Source organism: Hemiscyllium ocellatum (assembly GCF_020745735.1).
Source record: "Hemiscyllium ocellatum isolate sHemOce1 chromosome 27 unlocalized genomic scaffold, sHemOce1.pat.X.cur. SUPER_27_unloc_6, whole genome shotgun sequence".
Taxonomy (NCBI): domain Eukaryota; kingdom Metazoa; phylum Chordata; class Chondrichthyes; order Orectolobiformes; family Hemiscylliidae; genus Hemiscyllium; species Hemiscyllium ocellatum.
In genome coordinates this window covers 1,020,774-1,044,776 of record NW_026867515.1, presented here as the reverse complement: position 1 = coordinate 1,044,776, position 24,003 = coordinate 1,020,774, and the positions used below count along the sequence as shown (strand labels likewise).

The following is a 24,003-nucleotide window of genomic DNA, read 5'->3' as shown; positions in this document are numbered from 1 at the left end:
ATCGGACTGGAGTGGATAAAGTTAAAAATCACACAAGACCAGATTATAGTCCAACAGGTTTATTTGGAAGCACTAGCTTTCGGAGCACCGCTCCTTCCACAGGTAGCTGTGGAGCAGGATCATAAGACACAGATCTTATAGCAAAATACGCAGCGTCATGCAACTGATATCTTTCAGAGTGGGTTGCAGGTTTTGGTTCATTAATATGTAAATCTAAGAACAACATCTAAGTCATGTTCTTGAAGACTTATGGTTTTATATTTTTAAAAAAATGATATCTCAGCTCACACAATGCATTAAAGTTGTGGATAGCTAGTATGTCAGTATCCCAATCTTGAATCAGACCAGTTCTGTTTTTAAAGTAGGAATATATAAAATATTACATGGATTGACTGCCTGTAGATTGTGTGCTTTGTGAGCAAAATTGAAAGTATCTGCAAATATAATTCTGCCAATAAAAATTCACTCCATAGAGTTGTGAGTTTGTGTGTGACAGTGCATGCTTGGTAAAGTGTAAGTGTGATGGAGTATAAGTCTGTGAGTGTGAGAGAGTGTTAGGGTGTGCGTATATGAGAGAGGTATGAATAAAAGCAAGGGGTTGCATTTTGCTAAAATGAGGAAGGACCGGACTTGTATAGTTAAAACAGAGACATGGGAGAGTTCAGGTACATGGTGATGCAACCTGCAAAGAACTGGTAGACTGGATGGTTAAGAAGGCATTTAGCACCATTGCCACCCAGACCCACCCCCTTCGTATTTTTCATAGCTAATCCACCCTACAGTGCATATCCTGAACAATAAGGGTAATTTAGCACGGCCAATCCAGCCCAACCTAATCTAAAAACTACCTTCTCAAGAATGTAATTTAAATGCAAAACATTTCAAAGAAAAATGTCCCTCTGACTCAACATTGGGACCCAGAGAGAATTCACACCTATTGTTAGAAAAGCTCTGCATTTGAATGACTTTCTTGAGAAGGTAATTAAAAACCACTTCAGGAATTAACATGCCAAAGAGCAGAAACCCATTCTAAAAGATGAAAGATTTAATCTCAAATTGTTTAATATATCACATCTCCATGGCACTGGACTCCTTTGGCTATAAATTCCATGATCATGATCTCATTCTCCACAACCAACCTGATAAAAGAGCAATGCTCCAAATGTTAGTGTTTACAAATAAATGTGTTGGTTTACAACCTGGTGTTGTGAGATTTTTAACTTTGTCCATGGGAAACGTGTTGTGGGACTGGTAACAGTTGTTATTTTTGTGATTTGTTCCTCCTGAAATTTCTCCTCTGTGCAGACATGGGTGAACAGTCTGTTTTTGTGCTTTGTGCGAGATCAGGCTAGCAGCTTTTAAATCCTTATGTTCAGCAGCACAAGAAAACTGTAGGTCAGTAATTGTATTTCGAGAGTGGTACTTCCAACTCTGGTAGTCCTATTGGGTCACCAGAGAGGGAGGGAGAGAAGATGTCACATCTAAAAAGCAAACCAAAAAGTTGTTTTGTTTGTTCTGTCAGTTGAGTTGGTTCTGCACTCGGATGAGACTGGATACTGATTTTAATGTAAAAAATGAGGTCTGCAGATGCTGGAGATCACAGCTGCAAATGTGTTGCTGGTCAAAGCACAGCAGGCCAGGCAGCATCTCAGGAATAGAGAATTCGACGTTTCGAGCATAAGCCCTTCATCAGGAATAAGAGAGAGAGAGCCAAGCCGGCTAAGATAAAAGGTGGGGAGGAGGAACTAGGGGGAGGGGCGATGGAGGTGGGATAGGTGGAAGGAGGTCAAGGTGAGGGTGATAGGCCGGAGTGGGGTGGGGGCGGAGAGGTCAGGAAGAGGATTGCAGGTTAGGAGGGCGGTGCTGAGTTGAGGGAACCGACTGAGACAAGGTGGGGGGAGGGGAAATGAGGAAGCTGGAGAAATCTGAATTCATACCTTGTGGTTGGAGGGTTCCCAGGCGGAAGATGAGGCGCTTCTCCTCCAGCCGTCGTGTAGTTGTGTTCTGCCGGTGGAGGAGTCCAAGGACCTGCATGTCCTCGGTGGAGTGGGAGGGAGAGTTAAAGTGTTGAGCCACGGGGTGATTGGGTTGGTTGGTCCGGGCGGCCCGGAGGTGTTCTCTGAAGCGTTCCGCAAGTAAGCAGCCTGTCTCACCAATATAGAGGAGGCCACATCGGGTGCAGCGGATGCAATAGATGATGTGTGTGGAGGTACAGGTGAACTTGTGGCGGATATGGAAGGATCCCTTGGGGCCTTGGAGGGAAGTGAGTGTGGAGGTGTGGGCGCAAGTTTTACATTTCCTGCGGTTGCAGGGGAAGGTGCCGGGGGTGGAGGTTGGGTTGGTGGGGTGTGTGGATCTGACGAGGGAGTCACGAAGGGAGTGGTCCTTGCGGAACGCTGATAGGGGAGGGGAGGGAAATATATCCTTGGTGGTGGGGTCCGTTTGGAGGTGGCGGAAATGGCTGCGGATGATACGTTGTATGCGGAGGTTGGTGGGGTGGTAGGTGAGAACCAGTGGGGTTCTGTCTTGGTGGCGGAGGGAGCACGAGGCAGTGCCAATACAATCATCGATGTAGCGGAGGAAAAGATGGGGGGTGGTGCCAGTGTAGTTGCGGAAGATGGACTGTTCCACATATCCTACGAAGAGGCAGGCATAGCTGGAGCCCATGCGGGTGCCCATGGCAACTCGGCGCTGCCTCGTGCTCCCACGAGGAGGTTGAACAGTTCATCAACTTTACTCACACCTTCCATCCCGACCTCAAATTCACCTGGACTGTCTCAGACTCCTCCCTCCCCTTCCTAGACCTTTCCATTTCTATCTCGGGCGACCGACTCAACACAGACATCTATTATAAACCGACTGACTCCCACAGCTACCTGGACTTCACCTCCTCCCACCCTGCCCCCTGTAAAAACGCCATCCCATATTCCCAATTCCTTCGTCTCCGCCGCATCTGCTCCCAGGAGGACCAATTCCAACACCGCACAGCCCAGATGGCCTCCTTCTTCAAGCACCGCAGATTCCCCCCAGACGTGATCGACGATGCCCTCCACCGCATCTCCTCCACTTCCCGCTCCTCCGCCCTTGAGCCCCGCTCCTCCAACCGCCACCAAGACAGAACCCCACTGGTTCTCACCTACCACCCCACCAACCTCCGTATACAACGTATCATCCGCCGTCATTTCTGCCACCTGCAAACGGACCCCACCACCAGGGATCTATTTCCCTCCCCTCCCCTATCAGCGTTCCGCAAAGACCACTCCCTTCGTGACTCCCTCGTCAGGTCCACACCCCCAACCAACCCAACCTCCACTCCCGGCACCTTCCCCTGCAACCGCAGGAAATGTAAAACTTGCGCCCGCACCTCCACACTCACTTCCCTCCAAGGCCCCAAGGGATCCTTCCATATCCGCCACAAGTTCACCTGTACCTCCACACACATCATCTATTGCATCCGCTGCACCCGATGTGGCCTCCTCTATATTGGTGAGACAGGCCGCTTACTTGCGGAACGCTTCAGAGAACACCTCCGGGCCGCCCGAACCAACCAACCCAATCACCCCGTGGCTCAACACCTTAACTCTCCCTCCCACTCCACCGAGGACATGCAGGTCCTTGGACTCCTCCACCGGCAGAACACAACAACACGACGGCTGGAGGAGGAGCGCCTCATCTTCCGCCTGGGAACCCTCCAACCACAAGGTATGAATTCAGATTTCTCCAGTTTCCTCATTTCCCCTCCTCCCACCTTGTCTCAGTCGGTTCCCTCAACTCAGCACCGCCCTCCTAACCTGCAATCCTCTTCCTGACCTCTCCGCCCCCACCCCACTCCGGCCTATCACCCTCACCTTGACCTCCTTCCACCTATCCCACCTCCATCGCCCCTCCCCCTAGTTCCTCCTCCCTACCTTTTATCTTAGCCTGCTTGGCTCTCTCTCTCTTATTCCTGATGAAGGGCTTATGCTCGAAACGTCGAATTCTCTATTCCTGAGATGCTGCCTGGCCTGCTGTGCTTTGACCAGCAACACAATCAGTACTGATTTTAATGGATCAGAATTGAACACTACAATGGAACACCTTAAGTTTCAAGAACGTTGAAAGGGCAAATCAAACTGTAACCTTGAAGAGATATGCTTCCATTTCTAACCTTGGGTGAGCCAAATGAGACAATTTTACTGATCACTCCATTTCAGAGTGCTGCTCTTTCTTCAGGTGGTCATGGACAATAAGATCATAATCACAGAATTTATAGCCAAAGGAGGCCACGGTCATGGAGATGTCCTTCACTAAACAATTTTAGATTAAATCTTCCATATTTTAGAACGGGCTTCTGTTCTTTGGTACGTTAATCCTAGCACTTGTTTTAAATTACCTTCAAGAATGTCATTTAAATGCAGAGCTTTTCGAACAACAATGTCAGTCTGACTCGATATTGGGACACAGACAGAATTCACACCTATTGTTAGAAAAGCTCTACATTTAAATGACATTCTGAATTGGCTGATCCTTAACATTGAGAATAGTTACATTGATATATTCAGAAACATTGTTAAAGTCTGAAAGCATGTTCACTTTTTGAAAAGAGCTGCTGAAATCTTTCTGAAACTTGCATTGAAACGTATGTAGTTAGGCCACAGCCAAAAACAGGCTGTAAAGGATGAATGGCCTAGTTTTGTGAAATTGATTCTGACTATGTAGAAATAGAGTTGTAGAGCACAGAAGCAAACCCTTCAGTCCAGACAACCAAATATCCTAAATTAATCTAGTGACCCATTTGCCAGCATTTGGTCCATATCCCTCTGATTCTTTTCTATTCACGTCTCCAACCAGATGCAGTTTTTTTTCTTCTTCAGCTAATTGAAGCTGGAGAAGCCTGATATCTTTAAAGGATTTTCTGAAAAAAACTTTTATTCAAGCTTTGGCTCAGTGGTGGATTTTCTAAAGGTTTGCTGTTGTAGTTTTCGATTTGTCAAAAAAACTTTCAGTTGTTGTTGTCCAAGGCAGAGTAGATATTCATTTAAGATATAATTGAGATATATACATTCTTTACAATGTTTTTCCATCATTACCAGTGATTGTCCATCATTTGGTGCATTGAGCATCATCTTTTTGTGATTCAACAGATATGATTTGAAGTGAATTCTGCAAGATACTTTTGTAATTTTATCTAACTTTGCTTTGTGTTAAAGATTTCCTTTGAGATATTTTAATTGAAATATCACAATGTATAATAATGAAGCAGCTAATTTATTCTGAAATTATTTCAATGAGTTAGTTGATTGCTAAATAATAGCTGCATAACTGTTGAAAATATTGACACCCAGGAAAGCTATTTTGTTTAATATATTTCCTTTGTAAAGATTTTATAAAATGATTGTATTTTCATATGAAATAAAATTTGCAGTGTTTTATTAAATGGTTGAAAGTAACTTTGCACTTAATTGCTCCATTTGGGATTAAACATAGATTATTTTTATCAAAATCATATTCACAATTTATGGTGAGTATTAACAAACAAATGTTGCCATTTGCCGTTGAATTGCCTCAAACACAATTTGAAATTCTTGAATGAATTGAATAAGGGGTACACTGTGAATATTTATTGTGCATTTCTGAAATTCTCTGCACTGCCATTGTATTTGGTTAAACAAGATATATATCCCTCCTCATAACTTTGTATTTCTTTGATATTTCATTTGCTATTGCTATTGCCCAAATAACTTCATCAAATGCCAAAATGTTTTTTAGGCTGTGAATTTTCAGTCTGGTAATGTCATTTAGTTGTGAACAATCTGAAGATTAATTTAAATACATATAAGAATGTCAAAGAGATTGTGATAATAGAAAGTCAACATGTAGAATTGCCAATGAAACGTAAACCAAGGCTGCTCTTAATTTGGTACAGACTAAATCGCAATCAAAATGATAAGAATAAATAGAAATAACGGCATTGTGCACAAACTGTTTGTAGTGAGTTCAGAATTTTTCTGATCATTTAATTCTGACACATGCAATGATGGCAGCACCGTGATCTATTTTATTTTTGTTCATGGAATGTGAGCATCACTGGCAGAGCCAGTATTTTTCATTATCCCCTCTTTCCTTAAACTTGACTGCTAAGCACACACATTAATATTGGGTGAGGACACAATGAGGTTGAGTTGCAAGGCCTACTGTGGCATAACAAATTGTACTGGCTTACACTGCACTCTGACAAGATAGATTTTGAGAGGAGAGCAAAAATTGGAATTCCTACTTAAATATTGATGGTCCCATTTACATCTCTCAAAAGGATATTGTTTGCTCCATAAATTTGTAATGGCTCTTTTGTTGAATTATTTCCCTGCATCCACATATATCTGGAATCATGTTCTTTTCAAGAATTTTGTATTAACTTTTGCCACTTGCTGGTGCCATCGCCCCTTCAAGATCATTCCAAATCGTAATAACTTGCTTACTTTCTGAAAAATTAATCTCCCCCCCCCCCCCCCCCCCCCCCGCGCGTGCCCCAGCCCAAATCCCTTTTCTTGTAAAGTGGCTGCACTATTTCGAACATGGTCATGCTTTCTCAATATTACCATGTACTTTTAATTATGAGATTTCAATGTGTCTTTTTAAATATAAAAATGCCCCTTCAAATGTAGTTATGCCTTTTAAATGTGTTGTGTTTCTCTAAGCGCAATCTTGCCCCTCGATAATGTATATTTACCCCTTTAGATATGACTATGTCTCTGAAAGGGTCATTTCTACTTATTAATAGGGCAACGTCTCTTCGAAATGTAGATTCATTTAGAGATGACTGTGTCATTTTGCATATTAAGATATCCCTTTGAAATGTAATCTTGTCCATTGCAATTTATTTGCAGAAATTGCCCGTTAAATGTCCATGTCCCTTTAAAATGCAGATTTCCCGCTTCAGGGAGCAGCAGTTGTAGCGCGAGGTGGCTGTTGCTTGGTGACGGTGAGGCTCCCCCGGCCCCGCCCATCCCCCCGTGCAGACGTCACGCGGGGGTGAAGGCGGTTGGGAGGAGAAGTCGCTCGAGCGGGGAAGCGGCGGCCGTTAGGAAAATGGCGCCGTGCGGCCGGGGCAGACCCCCGTCACTGGTCACCGCCGCCTTCCTGGCGCAGCTGCTGTGTCACGGCCACACCGGCCGGCTGTACAGCAGGCAGGAGCCGGTGACCATTCTGGAGGCGGATGTTCCTCAGTCATTGAAGGGACAGGACCTGTTGAGAATGGTTAGTGAAGTGTGTGGTAACTAAACCTTATTAACATGGATAGTTTGTAATTTGTCAAAGTATACATTTTATTATTTAGAGTGGGAGAGATGTACAGCACAGAAACAGACCCTTCGGTCCAACCCGTCCATGCCAACCAGATATCCTAAATTAATCCAGTCCCACTTGCCAGAACTTGGCTCATATCCCTCTAAACCTTCCTATACATATACCCATCCAGATACCTTTTAAATGCTTTAATTGTAGCAGCCTCCACCACTTCCTCTGGCAGCTCACTCCATACACACACCACCCTCTGCATGGAAACGTTGCCCCTTAGGTACCTTTTATAACTTTCTGCTCTCACCCTGAACCTAGGCCTTCTAGTGCAGACCTTCACCCCCTACACTAGGGAAAAGACATAAGAAAGTTGAGCAGCCAGACAAGATCAAAAGCCACAAAATATCGAGCCAGATGGGGAAAAAAGTTGTGGGTCTGCATTTTGTTTTTCTCCTATTGATATTTGGACACTTCAAAATCTGTCAATAATATCAGCGTTGCCACTGAGCATATTGCATACGTTCCTCAAGCATTGCACATGTTCCTTGCTTTGGGTGGTGATTGGGAGGTCCGGTCGGCCTCTGCAGACCCAGCTGTGACGCTCGGCGAACCGTTCCCCACATTTACCCTCTGTCTCCCGAAGAACACAATTGGCAAACACATGGCAAATATAGTACCCCAATGTGAAGTTAGAGCCTCTGCGGTGTTTAAAAAAAAAGCAGAAAAGAGGTGCATTGTTTCAATGGTGACATTGGGATATGGAGAAAGTGAGGAGAGCAAATGCTGGAGATCAGAGTCTAAAAGTGTGGTGCTGGAAATGCTCAGCCAACATTCGATGAGCAGGAGAGTTGAAGTTTCGGGCACAGGCCCTTCATCAGGAATGACGTGTGGATGTACAAAGGGGCCTCAGCGTCCTTCTACAACTGTCAATGCCAGTTGTCAGGTGCAGCAAGCAATGCAAGTGGTATATTAGCAAGTGGAATTGAGTTCAGAAGTGGGGATGCCTGCCTGCAGTTAGGGGATCATTGAATATATTCAAGGCTGGGTTCATCTGATTTTTGAACTACAAAGAGGAGGATGTTTATGGGAGAAGGTGAGAAAATGGCTTTTAAGACCAGTACAGAACAGTTAAAGAGGTCATACAGCATAGAAACAGACCCTTCATAGATGTACAGCATAGAAACAAACCCTTCACTCGAACCTGTACATGTGGAGCAGATATCCTAACCCAACCTAGTCCCACTTGCCAGCACCTGACCCATATCCCTCCAAACCCTTCCTATTCATAAACCCATCCAGATGCTTTTTAAATGTTGCAATTGTACGAGTGTCCACCACTCTCTCTGGCAGCTTACTCCTTAACTGCACCCCACACTGCGTGGAACTCTTATATCTTTCCCCTCTCACTGAAAACCTATGTCTCTTTAGTTCCCCCCCGCCAAAGCCCAAACCATGCACTTCAAAGAATTTAGAAACCTTATCCTTTACGATGGATTCTAGAATTTTACCTACAACTGAGATTAGGCTAATTGGCGAATAATTTTCCATCTTTTGTCTTGGTCCTTTCTTGAACAAAGGACTTACGACAGTGATTTTTCAATCACCTGGGACTTTCCCTGACTCCAGTGATTTTTGAAAGATTACAACCAACACCTCTGATAATTCTTCAGCCACATCCCGCAGAACGCGAGAATGTAGCCATCAGAACCAGGAGATTTCTCAATCTTTAGACCTTTTAGCTTTTCTAGCACTTTCTCTTTTGTAATGGCTACCATACTCTGCTCTGTCCTTCACTCACCTTAATTGTTAGTATGTTACTCATGTCTTCCACTGTGAAGAATGACACAAAGTATTTATTAAGTTCTTCAGCTATTTCCTTATCGCGCAGCACTATCCTTCCTGCATCAATTTGGAGCAGCCCAATCTCTACTTTTGCCTCGTTTGTTTCTTAATGTATTTCAAAAAAACAGCTTACCTCCTCTCCTTCCTTATTTCTCTCTTTGTTACCTTCTGTTTGTTTTTGTAGTCTTCCCAAGCATCTGATTTCCTAGTGCTCTTGGCCACATTGTAGGTTCTCTCTTTTTCATTGATACATTTCCTGACTTCCTTTGTCAGCCACGGCTATCTTCTTCAACCCCCTCCCCCCAATAATTTTTTTTTTGGATGAACCTCTGCACTGTGTCCTCAATTACACCCAGAAATTCCTGCCATTGTTACTCTACTGCCTTCCCCACTAGGCTCTGCTTCCAATAAATTTTTGGCTGTTCTGCTCCCATTGCCCTTGTAATTACCTTTTAACTGTAATACCATTACATCCAATTTCACCTTCTCTTTTTCAAACTGCACACTGAACTCTACCATATCATAATTACTGCCTCCTAAGTGTTCCTTTGCTTTAAGATTTTTTTTATAAAGTCTGGTCATTACATAGCACTAAGAATTGAAATATGCTCAGTTAGGCCACAGTTGAGGACAGTGTGTAAGAGGCAAATGGCCTATTCCTAGTCTTGTGAAATTGGTTCTAGCTCTGGAGAAATAGAACCATTGAGTTGTAGAGCACAAAAACAACCGTTCCGTATGTGCTGACCAGATAGCCTAAATTAATCTAATCCCATTTGCCAGCACTTTGTCCATATCCCTCTAAAACTTCCTATTCATATACCTATCCAGATGTCTTTTAATTGTTGTATTTGTACCAGCCTCCACTATGTTCTCTGGCAGCTCATTAAGTTCACACACCAACCTATACATGATAAAGTTGCCCCTTGGGACCCTTTTAAATCTTTTCCCTCTCACCCAAAACTAATGGCCTCTTGTACTGGATTCCCCTGCCCCAGGGAAAAAAAAATATTTTTGTCCTATCCATGCCTGTCGTGATCTTTTAAACCTCCATAAGGTCATCCCTCAGCCTCCAATGCTCCAGGTTAAACAGCCCCAGCCCATACAGCCTTTCCCTGTAGCACAAACCCTCCAACCCTAGCTAAAAATCACACAACACCAGGTTATAGTCCAACAGGTTTAATTGGAAGCACACTAGCTTTTGGAGCGATGCTCCTTCATCAGGTGATAGTAGATTGATCGTAACACAGAATTTATAGCAAAAATTTACAGTGTAATGTAACTGAAATTATAACTCTAGCAACATTCTTGTAAGTAATTTCTGAACTCTTACGTTTCACAACATCCTTCCTGATTAGTCAGTAATAGGCTGTGAACAATATTTTGTTCGGGTCGTAAGAGAGGGCTTTTCTTGATGTGAATTAACTTTCAAACTTATGGTTCTAATCCTTGCAACCCTTTTAAATTTTTCCCCTCTCACCCTAAACTTGTGCCCTCTAGTTTGGGATTCCCCCTCCCCCTCGGAAGAGAAAAGCAAATGGAATGAGATGTGCAACCACAGGGAAAAGAAATTGTGGCTCCCGCCATTTTTACCCCAAATTGGCAATTGGACACAAGATCTGTCAGTAACAACTAGCGCCGACCACAATTGGTCAGGTGGAGTAAGGTGCGCTCTGATTGGAGGGGGCCCAGATGACGCGCGTCAATGAAAGAGGAGACGGAAAGAAGAAGAAAAACAAAGATGGTGGCTTCTCCCCTTTGTGGAACTGCTGGTGTTTCTGAAGTGTGATGGCCTGGGTAAAGCACTTCCTGCACTCAGGACAACTAAAGGGCCTCTCCCCGGTGTGGGACCGCTGGTGTCTCAGCTGGGCAAAGACCTGGGTAAAGCACTTCCCGCATTCACAGCAGCTGAAGGGCCTCTCCCCCGTGTGGACCCGCTGGTGGGTCTGCAGGGTGGAGGAATTGCTGAAGCCTTTACCGCAATCTGGGCAGCTGAAGGGCCACTCCCCCATGTGGACCCGCCGGTGGATCAGCAGGTGGGAGGAATCACTGAAGGCCTTCCCGCACTTGGGGCAGGAGAGTGGCCTCCCCCTCCTTGTGGATTCGGTGGTGCCTCAGCAGGGCACTGGGGGCAGCTGAAAGGTCTCTCCCCTGTGTGGACCCGCCAGTGGGTCAGCAGGACAGATGCCTGGGTAAAGCCTTTCCTGCACTCGTGGCAGCTGAAGGGCCTCTCACTGGTGTGACTGCGCCGATGAGTCTCCAGAGGAAACGGGGCACAGGAGCCTTTCCCACAGTTGCCACACTTCCATGGTTTCTTCACGGAGCGGGATTCCTCGGGTTTCTCTATGGCCAAAACTTCAGCTGCACACAAATGTGGGTACAGCCCCACCCTGCCGTGAATTCCTCTTTCCAGGCCGTATAACTGTTTCAGGCTCCACACTCACTGTGTTGCAACGTAGGGTCTCTCATCCAGTCCCACGGATTCTGAAAATGTACTTGAGCAGGAAGCAAATGCTCTGCTCCTCTCACAGAATCACACTCAAAATTCGTTGCAGTCCCGATGTCCCAGTGTCACTGTCAGACATTGATGTGAAAGTGAGGATTGCAGATGCTGGAGAGTCAAGAATTCAAAAGTGTGACGCTGGAAAAGCACTGTAGGTCAGGCAGCATCCGAGGAACAGAAGTCAATGGTTCAGGCATAAGGCCTTCATCTGTCGATTTTGAAATTTCCGTCTTCAGATCTTCAAATACTCTGTAAAAAGAGATTACAAAAGTCATTACACTCAGTGCAGGATAACAATTCTGAACAAGCAATTCCACTTTCTGCGGAATATACTTTTCTTTTGTTATTCCACAAAATTGAAAGCACCATCCCACTCTCTCTCCCCCTCTGTTCTCACTCCGCTCTAATTCTCCTCAAGGTGCTGATTCAGGATCTTACAGATGCAACCAATAGAGTCATAGAGATGTACAGCATAGAAACAGACCAAACCCACGGAAAAGACTTTGTCTATTTATCTTATACATGCCCCTCATAAATTTGTAAACCTCTATAAGGTTACCCCTCAGGCTCCAACACTCCAGGGAAAACAGCTCCAGTCTGTTCAACCTCTCCCTATAGCTCAAATCCTCCAACCCTGGCAACATCCTTGTAAATTGTTTCTGAACCCTTTCAAGTTTCACAACATCTTTTCATTGAAAGGAGACCAGAACTGCACGCCATATTTCAACAGTGGCCTAACTGATGTTCTGTACAGCCACAACATGACCTCCCAAGAGTTCAAAATTAACATGAAAAAAGTCTTCGATAAGCATTTGGTACTTAAAGTTTGACAAGGCACTCATGAAATGCATCCAACAATCTTGAAGGGATGATAAATGATGGCTTCCACAATTTCTATCAGACTTCCATGGACTTGGAGGTGGTACCAGAAGACTGGAGAACTGCAAACATTGCAGCCTGGTTTCAGAAAGGTTGCAAGCTAATCTCAGCAATTATAGAGTCATAGAGATGTACAGCATGGAAACAAACCCTTCGGTCCAACCCGTCCATGCCGACCAGATATCCCAACTCAATCTAGTCCCACCTGCCAGTTTAAATATGGTGGAGAAGCTTCCAGTAATATTTATTCTGGTCAAAATTAGTAGTCACATGGAGAAAGGTGGATTGATTAGGAAGAGTCTGCCGCAATCCTCTAGCCTTGACATTATTCTGAATGGCATGCTTTTGAGGCGATTAAAGCACCAAAGTGTGACTTCAGATTACTCGGCTACATTGGTGTCTCGGTTTTGCTATCCTATCTTTCCCATAAAGGCTGACACCGACTGTGAGCAGGAGTCTGCTGGGCACCAACTTCATTAATGAAAAGGGAAAGAGCTATTGATTCAGCACCTCAGTAAATCTTGAAACAGTCTTATCTCCTGTGCACATGTTGGGATACATGCAAGGAGATGTTTATATTTTGCTTCTGTACTTAGAATTCATAAATTGAAGCCAATGTACATTTTAAAAATATTCAAGATTAAAAGTACAGAGGAGATCAACATTATACAACAATCCAACAACCCCGTCCCAAGACAACATGTACCTGACCCTCACAAAGCTGGCGGCTGGTTGCCCGGGCAACCCGAGAGCTCCTTCGCCGGTGAAGTAAACACTGGGCCTGTGGGGCTTTTATTCGCGGCCTCAGGCCTCCCCCTAGGAGTTTATAAACTCCCCAGTCTCCCTCCTCCCGCGGTTCCCAATCCTACCCTGTCTCACTGTCTCCTCTCCCCGGGGGCAGGAGCCAGGTCTTGGCGCTCGGACCTGGCGACCTCCCCGGGATGTTTCTGAAACCTGGTCCTGTTCTGAAGAAGGATCCCCGGACCCAAAACACGTCCTCACATTTCTCTCAACACGAGCTGCCGGACCTGCTCAGCTTTTCCAGCGGTTTCTGTTCTTGTTCCTTCAGCCGCCGGCGCCATTCCTCTCCCACACTCAGTAACACTGTCTTTGTCCGGCCGCGGGACCTACACTGCACATGCGCCAACACGCAGCGGGCGTGGTCCAGACAACGTCATCAACAACTGAGAGGGCGTGGTTGGGGAGCCATCCAACCAATAGGGGACAATGGAGGTTGGTTTTCCCCGCCCCCAGCCTCCTGAAAGGTGGGTTACTTTTTAATTTTCAGCCTGTTCAGGAATGTTACTCCAGGCCTTTGGAAAGCTGAAACATCAGGAAACTTCCAGACACAAACAAAGGGATTTTAAAAAATGAATAGAAATAGGTAAGGTAAATTACGAAAGAAGCCTAGTATAAAATATCAAAAGCTTCTATTGGTATGCCAAAGGGAACAGAGTCGCTAAAGTAAATGTTGGTTCCTTGGAAGATGAACCAGGTGAGTTAATAAGGGGAACATTGAAATGGCAGAGCTGCTAAATCAATACTTTCCCTCAGTTTTCACGTTGGAGGACAGCAGTACCGTTCGTATTGGAACGAGCAAGTCAAAGGCTCGAACTTAAAACAATCAACGTCGATAGGTACACTATTAGGATTGAGGGCAAACAAATCCCCTGGGCCTGATGGCCTACCTCCTAGGATACTAAAGGAAGTGACGGCGGAGATTGTGAATTCATTAGTTACAATATTCCAAAATTCCCTGGACATGAGAAAGATTCATTGAGTTTATTTAATACAGAGATAGGTAGGTTCTTGATTGTCAAGGTGATCAAAGGACATGGGGAGAAAGCGGGAGAATGGAGTTAGAAACGTTTCAGCCATGATTGAATGGCTTAGTTTCTGCTCCTATATCTTAGGATATTATGGTTCCAGTGGATTGGAAAAATGCTAATGTAATGCCTGTATTCAGAAAGGGAGACAGGCAATATGTGAAAAGTTGCAGACCAGTTAGTTTAACATCTGTTGTTGGGAAGGTGTTAGCGTCAATTATCAAGGAAGCAATATCAGGACGTTTGAAAAGTCAAAACTCTATCCATCAGAGTCAGCGTGGTTTTATGATGGGCAAATCAGATTTGACTAAGTTCTTCATAGATGTAACAAGTGGATAATAGGGATCATGTAGATGTAATATATCTGGCTTTTCAGAAGGCATTTGCTAAAGTGCCACTCAAAGCATTAATTCGCAAGGTTAGATCATGTGGGACATGGGGTGATTTATCAGCTTGGATAGGTGACTGGCTGATGGGCAGAAGACAGAGAGTCTGAATTGATGACTTTTTTTCTGGATGGCAAGATGTAACTAGTGAGGTGCACAGGGTTGGGTCCTTGGACCCCAGCTATTTACAATCTACATTAGTGACATGGATACAGGGATAAAAGGCTCATTTGCCAAATTTGTGGATGACACATAAATAGACAGGATGGTAAGTTGCAATGAGGAAATACAAACCTTTCAAATGGATCTAGATAGGTTAGGAGAGCGGGTCAAAATGTGGCATATGGAGTTTAAGGTGGATAAGTGTGAGGTCATGCATTTTGGTCAAAAAAAACAGCAAAGCAACCTATTATCTAATAGAGGGTTTGGGATGATCTGGTGCAGAGGGATCTGGGTATCCTCATTAATGAGTCACAGAAAACTAGCATGCAGGTACAGTAGATAAGAAAGAAAGTGAATGCAGCATTTGCTTTTATTGCTAAAGAAATAGAACATAAAGGGAAGGAAGTGTTGCTGCAACCAAACATAGCATTGCTGAAACTGCACCTGGAGGATTGTGCCCAGTTTTAAACTCATTTCCCCTTATATGGTTATGGTAGGGGATTTAACTTTCCAACAGGACTGCCCTAGGTTTAAGGGTTTAGATGGAGACGAATTTGTTAAGCGTGTTCAATAAAGATTTCTGATTTAGTATGTGGATATACCTATGGAGAAGGTGCAAAACTTGACCTACTCTTGGGAAATAAGGCAGGACAGCTGACTGAGGTGTCAGTGGGGGTGCACTTTGGGGCCAGCGACCATAATTACATTAATTTTAAAATAGTGATGGAAAAGGATAGACCAGATCTAAAAGTTGAAATTCTAAATTGGCGAATGTCTCGTTTTAACGTAATAGGCAAGAACTTTCCAAAGCTGTTTGGTGGCAGATGTTTGCAGGTAAAGAGACGGCTGGAAAATGGGAAGCCTTCAGAAATGAGATAAAGAGAGTCCAGAGACAGTATATTCCTGTTAGGGTGAAAGGAATGTCTGGTAGGTGTAGGGAATGTTGGATGACTGGAGAAATTGAGTATTTGGTGAAGAAAAAGAAGGAAGCATATGTCAGGGATAGACAGGATACATTGTGTGAATCCTTAGAAGAGTATAAAGGTAGTATGAGTATACTTAAAAGGGAAGTCAGGAGGACAAAAACTGGATATGAGATAACTTTGACAAATAGGGTTAAGGAGAACCCAAAGGGTTTTTACAAATACATTAAGGACAAAAGGGCCACTAGGGAGAGAATAGGGCACACCAAAGATGAGCAAGGCTGTCAATGTGTGGAACTACAGGAGATGGGGAGATACAAAGCGAGTATTTTGCATCAATGTTTACTCTGAAGAAGGACATGAAAAATATAAAATGTAGGGAAATAGATTATAACATCTTGAAAAATGTCCATATTACAGAGGAAGTGGTGCTGGATATCTTGAAACATGAAGATGGATAAATCTCCAGGACCTGATCAGATGTACCCGAGAACTCTGTGGGAGGCTACGGGAAGTGATTGTTGGGCCCCTTGCTAAAATATTTGTATCATTGATAGTCACAGGAGAGGTGTTGGAAAACTGGAGGTTGGTTAACGTTGGTACCACTATTTAAGAACGTTGATAAGGAAAAGCCAGGGAACCTGACATCGGTGGTGGGCAGGTTGTTGGAGTGAAACCTGAGAGACAGGATTTACACATATTTGGAAAGGCAAGGACTGATTCGGGATAGGCGGCATGGCTTTGTGCATGGGAAATCATGTCTCACAAACTTGATTGAGTGCTTTGAAGAAGTAACAAAGAAGATTGATGAGGGCAGCAATGGACGTGATCTATATGGACTTCAGTAAGGTGTTTGACAAGGTTCCCCGAGGGAGACATGTTAGCAAGGTTAGATCTTATGGAATACAGAGAGAACTAGACATTTGGATACAGAACTGGCTCAAAGTTAGAAGAAGGTGGTGGAGGTTTATTTTTTAAACTGGAGGCTTATGACCAGTGGAGTGCCACAACGATCGGTGCTAGGTCCACTACTTTTTGTATTTTTTATGCAAATGACTTGGATGTGAACATAGGATGTGTAGTTAGTAGGTTTGCTGATGACACCAAAATTGGAGGTGCAGTGAACAATGAGGAAGGTTACCTCAGATTACAATGGGATCTTGATCAGATGTACCAATGGGCTGAGGAGTGGCAGATGGAGTTTAATTTTGATGAATGCGAGGTGCTGCATTTTGGAAAAACAACTCAGAGCAGCACATCTACACTTAATGGTAAGGTTCGAGGGAGTGTTGTTGAACAAAAGAGACCTTGGAGTGCAGGTTCACAGCTCTTTGAAAGTGGAGTTGCAGGTAGATAAGATAGTGAAGAAGGTGTTTGATATACTTTTTTTTATTGGTCAGAGTATTGAGTATAGGATTTGAGAGGTCATGTTGTGGCTGTACAGGAGAATGTTTCGGCCACTTGTGGAAGAAGTGTACAATTCTGGCATCCTTCCTCTTGGAATGATGTTGTGAAACTTGAAAGGGTTCAGAAAAGATTTACAAAGATGTTGCCAGGGTTGGAGGATTTGAGCTACAGAGAGAGGTTGACTAGGCTGGGGCTGTTCTCCCTGGAGTGGAGGTGGCTGAGAGGTGACCTGAGGGGTTTATAAAATCATGAAAATCACGGATAGGGCGAATAGCCAAGGTATGTTCCCCCAAGGTGGAGGAGTCCAAAACTAGAAGGTATAAGTTTAAGATGAGAGGGGGAAAGATTTAAAAAGGAACTAAGGGGCAACGTTTTCACGCAGAAGGTAGAGCGTGTATGGAATGAGCAGCCAGAGGTAGTGGTGGAGGTGGGTACAATTACAACATTTAAAAGGTGTCTAGATGAATAGTTCGGATTTAGAGGAATAAGGAGCAAATGCTGGAACTTGGGACTGGGCCAGATTGGAACATCTGGCCGGCATGGATGAATTGAACTGAAGTGTCTGTTTCTGTGTGGTGTGACTCTAGAAGGCTATAACTGCTATGACCGAAACTAGACCTTTTTACTGATAATCTTCCTGCTGGATTTTTTTAGTGTACCTAGTTTCAGTCGATTTCTGGTGGGTAAAATTGGCATACGTCCTGTATCCTGGAAATTCTGAAATATAAAAATAAATAATTCTCCCTGTGAATGGTACAATCCACACGCCGTGATGTGAATGGTACAATCCTCCCCTTTCCTTTTGCCCCTCCACCTTCGAATGATGCAATCGTCCCCCTCTGAATGGTATAATCCTTTACTCCCCCACAGCCATTAAGGGTACAATTCTCCCAAGTCTCAATGGTACGATCCTTTCCACACCACCCCGAATGAATGGTACAATTCTCCCCCTGAGCTGGGATTCCCCAATCCCTTTCTGTTTCACGTTTCCGAAGCCTTTCCCATTTTGAAAACAGTCTCTGTTTCTGGTCTTCCCACCAAAGTGCATAACCTCAGACTTTACCACATTGTATTCCATCTGCCTCTTCTCTGACCATTCTCCTGGCCTGTCCCAGCACTCTCAGCATGGACCCCTTTGGAACTCCAAAGACCCGTTTATGCCAACTCTCTACCTTCTGCCAGTCAGTCAATCCTCGATCCGTGCCAGTACCTTGCTCCTACACCAGGGACTCTTACCTTACTTAGCAACCTCCCGCACAGCACCTTGTCAAAGGCCTTCTGGAAATCCAAATCGCTCACGTCCACTGTCTCTCCCTTTGTCTAACTTACTCATTACCTGCTTAAAGAATCCTAATAGATTTGTCAGACATGACCTCCTCTTGTCAAAGCCATGCAGACTCGGTCCTGTTTTACCATGCACCTCTACATACTTCTCACTCTCACCCTTCATAAAACCTGTTAAATTTACCCATTTTTACCATAAATGCATTGTTCTGCTCTTAAAAATGAATTCAAGTTTAAAGATTTCATATTATGTATGTACACTGCCTTTGCCCCTCGTAATATTTTATCCTTCTGAAAAAGACCTTCTAAAAAGATTAGCACAAGTTATGAAACGGACTGTGTGACTGCATCAAGTAAAGGAATTAGTAAGAATGAGAAATGAGCAGCTAAATATCTAAACCCACCCATGCAATGGTCAAGAAGGCACAACAACGCCTTTTCTTCCTCAAGATGCTTAAGAAATTCGGCATGTCCATAATGACACTCACCAACATTTACAGATGCACCACAGAAAGTATTGAATCTGGGTGCATCACGCCTTGCTACGGCAACTGCTCTGCCCAGGACCAGAAGAAACTACAGAAGGTTGTGTGCACAGCACAATCCATCACGGAAGCCAACCTACCATCCATGAAATCCATCTACACTTCTCGTTGTCGTGGAAAGGCTGCCAACCTCAAAGACCCCTCCCATCCCAGGAATGATCTCCTGCACCATCTTCTGTCGGGCAGAAGATACAGAAGCTTGAACACACGCACCAACAGGTTCAAGAATAGCTTCTTCCCTGCCATTATTAGACTGCTGAATGGAGCTCTTCAATTTGAAATCTAATGTTGACCTTGCTTCTGTGCACCTACTGTGCAGCTGTAACCCTGTACGCCTCACTCTGTCTAAGCGCAGTATGACCTGCATGTCCTCGTTTGCTCGGATCTGACTGTACTGCTGATAAAACAAAACTTTTGACTCCACTTAGGTACATAGCACAGTACCGGCCCTTTATCCTAGTCTAAAATCAGACTGACCTACATACCACTTATTGTACTAACTTTCATGTACCTATCCAAGAGTCGATTAAATGTCCCTAATGTATCTGACTCTACTACCACTGTTGACAGTGCATTTCACATAGCCACCACTATCTGAGTAAGAACCTATTCTGACATCTCCCCGAAACCTTCCTCCAATTACCTTAAAATTATGCCGAGAGTGTGGGGTGCTGGAAAAACCATATCAGGTCAGGCAGCAGCCATGGAGCAGACGAATTGACGTTTTGGCATCAGCCCTTCATCAGGAACGAAGTTTGTGGGCGGGGGTGCTGAGAGATAAATGGGAAGTGGGTGGGGTTGGGGGAGAAGGTAGCTGAGAATGCCATAGGTACATGAAGGTGTGTGTATATGTGAGATGGTGGTGGGGGGGAGGAGGGGGGCAAAATGATAGTTCGGAGGGGGTTATGGTGCAGATAGATAGGAAAAATGATGGACATGTCAGAAGGGCAGTGCAGAGTTGGAGGCTTGGGACTGGGATAAAGTGGGGGAGGTGAGGAAACTGTTGAAATCCACAATTTATCCTGTGTGGTTGCAGGGTCGCAAGGCAGAATATGAGGCGTTCCTCCTCCAGGCATCGGGTAGTAACGGTTTGGCGATGGATAGGTTGGAGAAGTGGGTGGAGCTGATAGATTGAAAAGTTGATGGACAGGTCAGGACGGTGGTGCTGAGTTGAAGGCATGGGACTTGGATAAAGTTGGGGTGGGGGGTGGAAAATGATGTCTAGTATATGCAGTCCTCATTTTCTCCTCCTCAAAATTATAGACATTTGTAAGGGGCATGGATAGGGTGAACGTCCAAGGTCTTTCCCCAGGTAGGGGAGTCCAGCACTGAAGGGGCATAGGTTGAAGGTGAGTGGGGAAAGGGACCTGAGGGACAATATTTTCACGCAGGGGGTGGTGCGTGTATGGAATGTACTGCCAGCAGAAGTGGTGGAGACTGGTACAATTACAACATTTAAAAGGCATCTGGAAGGGGATATGAATAGGAAGGGTACAGATGAACATAGGCCAAATGCAGGCAAATGGGTCACTAGATTCATTTAAGATATGGACTGAGGGGTTTGTTTCCGGCTCTACAACTCTAGGACTCTACGTCTACTTAGTCGAAACCAATTTCACAAAATGAGGAATAGGTCATTCACCCCTTCCAACCTGTCCTGAGCTGTGGCCTTACTGCACATATTCCAGTGCAAGTTTCAGAAAGATTTCAGCAGCTCTTTTTAAAAATTGAAATGCGTTGAGACTTCAATGATGTTTCGGAATATATAATCTTAGCTATTCTCAAATTTTAAAGATGAGTTACTAGTGAACACAGTGCAAACTGCCCAGTGCTGCCAGTAACCTTTACAATGTTGATGAAACGATGCAGTACCGGTACTCCTTAAAAATTTACAAGTTCTAATGATATGAGCAAATCATTCACTGCTCCATCTGCTACACGACATTAGAAACTTAGTGCAGGAGGCTGGAAGAAATGAGCAGCTTTAAATCAAAGACCATCTGGAGCTCAAAGCTTTCAATGAGAGTCTGAGCCTGACAGTAAGTTCAGGTAATCTTTATTGTGACCCAATTTTGTTACAGCTTCACATCTCCCCCAGCAAAAAGGGGGAGAGAAAGCAGCTGATTTTTAAACAACTCAAGGTCAAAGCGCACAAACTCCCCCTCCCTCCACCCCACCCCATTTTCTTTACTTTTGGTCAGCACTCTTTATTCTTGGTAATTGGATCCTTGGTACAGCCTTAACCCGTGGGGCGAGGAACGGGGGCAGTGTGGAGTGAAACAGACTGCTGTGGGTCTGGAGTCATGTGTAGGCCAGACCGGGTAAAGGATGCAGCTGGGACGACTGAGTGAATCCTTTCCCACAACGGCAGTTTCCTTCCCTAAAAAGGGCGTGAGTGAATCAGATTAGGGTTTTCTCCCCCACCCAATACCAGAAAATGGTTTCATCATTAGATTCTGACCGAATTCCAATTCCACCATCTGCCACGGTGAGATTCAAACCCAACAGATCCCAGAACTGGGTTGATAGTCCAGTCGATAATGGCACTCGGCAGTCGCTGTCAGTCTCCCTGCGATGGCACATGAAGTCGCTGGTGGTTCCGGAGGTTGGAGGAGCGGGTGAAGGCCTTCCCACACTCAGGTCAGCTGAAGGGCCCTTCTCCCGTATGGACTCGCCGGTGGGTCAGCAAGGTGAAGGAATTGCTGAAGGCCTTCCCACACTCGGGGCAACTGAAAGGCCTCTCCCCCGTGTGGACCCGCTGGTGCCTCAGCAGGTGGTAGGAATAGCTGAAGGCCTTCCCACACTCGGGACAGCTGAAGGGCCTTTCTCCCGTAAGGACTCATCGGTGGGGCCTCTGTATGCAAGGTGGAGGAATTGCTGAAGGCCTTCCCACACTCGGGGCAACTGAAAGGCCTCTCCCCCGTGTGGATCCGCTGGTGCCTAAGCAGGGCAGGGACCTGGGTAAAGCCCTTCCCGCACTTAGGACAGGAGAACGGCCTCTCCCCCATGTGGACGCGCTGATGAATCTCCAGGTCAGACGGAGTACGGAAGCCTTTCCCACAGTTATCACACTTCCACGGTTTCTCCATGTCCGAAGCTTCAGCTACAATCAAACGCATGTACTTACCCTCACTGCTGGGAATTCCTCTTTCCAGGCCGTATAACAGTTTCAGTCTCCACATTCAGTGGGCAGCAACAGTTGGGTCTCTCATCCAGGCCCACTGATAACGAAAACTTACTCAAACAGGAACCAAAAAGGTTTGCTCCTTCTCACAGAATTATAGTCAAAAATCGTGGCTGTCCTGATCAATTGAGTGACTGTCAGATATTGACGTGAAAATAAGGACTGCAGACGCGGAAGAGTCAGTGTCAAAAAGTGTTGCGCTGTAAAAGCACAGTGGGTCAGGCAGCATGAGAAGCAGGAGAGTCAACATTTCAGGCATCAGGCCTTCATCTGTTCATTGAGACTTGCATCTTCAGATCTTCAAATACTCTGGAAAAAGAGATTACAAAAATCATTACTGTCAGTGCAGGGTAGAAATTCAGAACAAGCTATTCTACTTTCTGTGGAACACCCTTTTCTTTTGTTAGTTCACAAAATTGAAAGCATCATCCCACTGCTCCTTCATCAGGTGGTCGTGGAGAATAAGACCATAAGGCACAGAATTTATGGAAAGACATTTGTGTCCTGCCACTGAAATGATATATTGAACAAACCTGGATTGTTAAGTCTTTCATCTTTTACAATGGATTACAGGTATCATAAATATGTAAATCACAGAACTTCCTGTAAGGCACCCTCTCAAGCTAACATAAGGCTTTATAACAAAAGGTGACATCTCAGCTCAGACCATGCATTAAAGGGATGAGGCTAGAGTTTGTCAGTATCCTAATCTGGAGTCAGACTGGTTCTATTTCCAAAGCAGGAATTTAAAAAATATTACCTGGATTGACTGCCTGCATGAACTGCTGAGTCTCATTCACCAGCTGAAATGACTGGATAGGGAGGGCTTGATCCCCACAGTGCAATGAATTCCCACTTTCCACCAAAATCCCAAATGTCCACACTCACTCAGTTGCTCTCTCACAAATGCAAAATTTCTTCTGCTCCGAGGAAGAGCAAAATCTATGGGTGGCATGGTGGCACAGTGGTTAGCACTGCTGCCTCACAGCGCCAGAGACCCAGATTCAATTCCCGCCTCAGGCGACTGACTGTGGAGTTTGCATATTCTCCCCATGTCTGCGTGGGTTTCCTCCAGGTGCTCCGGTTTCCTCCCACAGTCCAAAAATGTGCAGGTTAGGTGAATTCAAAATGCTAAATTGCCCATGTGCTAGGTGCAGGGAACGGGTCTGGTTGCGTGCACTTCGGCGGTCGATGCGGACTTGTTGGGCCAAAGGGCCTGTTTCCACACTGTAAGTAATCTAATCTAATCACAAAAGCTGCTTTGAAAGTTCAGTCTTCACAATCAACACTTCTGCTTTCACCAAGACAATTAGAGTCATACAGAACGGAAAACAGACCCTTTGGTCAAACTCGACTGTGCCAAACAGCTATCCAAAATTAATCTAGTCCCATTTGCCAGCATGTGGCTCTTATGGTTCCTGTTCATGTATCCAACTAGGTGCATTTTAAATATAATTATATCAGCCTCACCACTTCCCTGGCAGTTCATTCCATACATGCACACCCTCTGCGTGAAAACAATTGCTCTCAGGTCCCATTCAAATCATTCCTCTCACCTCAAACATATGCCTCTTTTTGGCCTCCCTGACCCTGGGGAAAAGACCTTGGATATGCATCCTATCCATGCCTGTATAAACCTCTATAAGGCTGCCCTCGCCCCTCTGATGCTCCGGGAAAAATATCCCTGACCTAATCAGCCTTTCCCTGTAGTTCAAAACCTCCAAGCCTCACAACAGCCTTTAATCTTTTCCGACCCCTCTCAAAGTTTGAAAGTTCTTTCCTCAAGCAGG

At 44.8% G+C, this 24,003-nt stretch overlaps 1 protein-coding gene and 1 long non-coding RNA gene across 2 annotated transcripts in view; one reads left to right on the top strand and one right to left on the bottom strand.

The window, feature by feature from the left end:
- Nucleotides 1-24,003, top strand: part of LOC132808475 (gastrula zinc finger protein XlCGF7.1-like) — a 506,159-nt gene that overhangs the window by 3,439 nt on the left and 478,717 nt on the right. The window lies entirely within an intron of this gene.
- LOC132808468 (uncharacterized) lies at nucleotides 10,278-13,618 on the bottom strand. The gene is made up of 2 exons (XR_009642085.1): nucleotides 13,525-13,618; nucleotides 10,278-11,866 (listed from the first exon to the last, which is right to left on the bottom strand). It is a non-coding gene; the product is annotated as an uncharacterized LOC132808468 (long non-coding RNA).